General features: G+C 33.9%; 1 long non-coding RNA gene across 1 annotated transcript in view; it reads right to left on the bottom strand.

Moving 5' to 3' along the window:
* Nucleotides 1–361: 361 nt before the first annotated feature.
* The window catches only part of LOC111817922, a 20,185-nt gene continuing 18,178 nt past the window's right edge, over nucleotides 362–2,368 (bottom strand). Inside the window, exon 3 of the long non-coding RNA XR_002822018.1 lies at nucleotides 362–1,649. This is a non-coding gene — a long non-coding RNA (uncharacterized LOC111817922). The remainder of the gene's footprint in view (nucleotides 1,650–2,368) is intronic.

Genomic DNA, 2,368 nt, shown 5'->3' with positions numbered 1-2,368 from the left:
TCTCTTATTATCTTTCTATAATGGACTAATAATACATATTATCTATATATGTTCCTCCAAAATATTCATAAAAATATTATTTTACTTTTTGTTTTTCTTTTTTAAGGATAAATTTGTTGCCAGATGGGGAAAACTAACAAATTATACAATGTAGTTTCCCAGAAAAAGCAAAGATTTCAATGTCTGTTTATAATAATTAAAAGCTCTTTTTCATGGCAAGGTTAGGTATGTGCAAAAGACTAAAATATTTCAGCCTTTATAATTCTTCCCTCATAATTATTTGGAGATGCACCATTGTTCACAATCAGAGTAATTAACCAGAAAAATCCAACCACAATCATATTTCAAAAAGCGTGTTTATTGACAACACAGTAACTCCTTTAAATAACTTGTCAACATAAATGTCAAATGGATTTTAAAATCATTTCCCTCCCTGTTCCTCATCTACCACCCCCAGATTCCTTTACTGCTAGGAGCTATTCACTTATTACTGAATCTAAACTAGTGAAATGATAATGGGTAACTGTTACATAGAGCATGACAACTAATTTGAGGGGTAATAATGAATATTTAATGACCCTCCTTTCAAGCATGAATATATAACTTCTCCTGTATGCCTTACCAAAACTATAATCATTAATCTAAAAATTATTGTTGCAACTGAAATAATAGCTAAGAATTATATATTATAGCCAAGTCTGAATATTGCATAAATATTCTGAACAGACACAGGAGCACGTAGCAAGCCCCAGCCTCCTATTTTCAAGCTGCAATCTAAATCTTTTCTTTGAAATGAAATTTGCATGACTAATAAAGATTTGAATCCAAACATTAAAGCCTATCATTTTTATCAATAAATAATTATAAAAGCCAAGGTCATTTTCATCCTTCACTAGCACATAATTTTTAAACAAAAATAACATGTATATAAAAAGCTCCCTCCATATAGGGATATTTTTTATAATGTCATATCTTGAATGTTTTTTTAAATGTCAGGAGTTCTCCCAGTATGTTCCTCTGCCAGAAACTACAATGTGACTTTAGAAAAAAGAGAAATCTAAGCATACTTCATGCACTTTAAAATGTACTTTATTCATGGATAGAAAATAATTTTGGTTAAGTTTCCATGTTGAATTATCTCTGATATCTTATTATTTACTTATTTATTTGCGGAACTGGGGATTGAACTCAGGCCATTGTGCTTTCCAGGTACACACTTGTTCCACTGAGCCATCTCCCCGGCCCTTATTTCTGGTATCTGCATCAGATGTGAACAATTTCATAGGCCCATGCTGTTGTAGAGAAACACATCTGTCTCCCTTCCCTGGTCAGGTTTGCTGTTTTTGTTAGAAAAGTAGAAAACCAGTGCCTCTTCAGGTGCAAATGTACAACTCTATGTCACATCTTAGAGTTTGTTGTTACTTGTTTTTAAAACTGTATGCTTACAGAATTCAAGGGGAACAAAGCCTAGTAACAGAAGAGTAGCAAGAGAAATCTGAGGATTCTCTTCCTTGTGAGCCTCTTCAGCAGAAATCCGGTGTTCAAATGAATGGTTCACCAGGCTGGGTATCAAGCTCATCATTATGGTTCTGCCTCCTGCTCATTTGACTGGAGACCAAAGGTAGCACATGTTGGGGCACATTCTCCAACTGTACAGAAACACATCAAACATGTTTCTAACACAGCAGGTATTCTTCCAAAAACAAGAGCAAGTTCAAATAAGAAAAGGGACTATATTATGCCCTTTGTAACAAGTAAAATGCTTAAGAAATATATAGTCAAGAGTACTAAACCCTTGATGAATTTTATTTATTCACTTCACTAAGTGGCATTTATTCAATACATTCTTTGTGTTTCCTAGGTTCTTCCTGACCTTCCATTCTGGTTTCTTTTGATGATGGATATTTCTTTAAGGAATGAACACCAATTAATTCTCCCTGAGTAGGTTTATTTTACTGTTACATTTGCAAACACTATAGAGAGTATTGTAAAGATCATATTAAATATGGAGAATAAGTGGTCTTCACTGACACTGTGCTTTGCATTCCTTGCCACCTCCTCATACCAGTTTACAAACTTCTGATGAGGAGTTTCAGATAAAAATTCTGAGTAGCCAGTGGCTTTGTACAAATGTGGAACATAGGTAGCAAGATACAACAATAAGACAGGGGCTGGAGATTTAGCTCAGTGGTAGAATGATTTCTTAGCAAGCTAGAGGCTCTGGGTTCAGTCCTTAGCACAAAAATAAATAAATAAATAAATAAATAAATAAATAAAATAAAACAAAGTGGAGATATATACCAGGGAAACAACTAGGGGGCAAGAAGGGTTTGTGTTGCCTTTTAAGGGATGGGAAAGAACCTACTTT

Source organism: Octodon degus, unplaced genomic scaffold, assembly GCF_000260255.1.
Source record: "Octodon degus isolate 3935 unplaced genomic scaffold, OctDeg1.0 scaffold00074, whole genome shotgun sequence".
NCBI classification, from domain to species: Eukaryota; Metazoa; Chordata; class Mammalia; order Rodentia; family Octodontidae; genus Octodon; species Octodon degus.
Note: the sequence above shows the minus strand (reverse complement) of the source record. Positions and strands in the feature narration are given on the sequence as shown.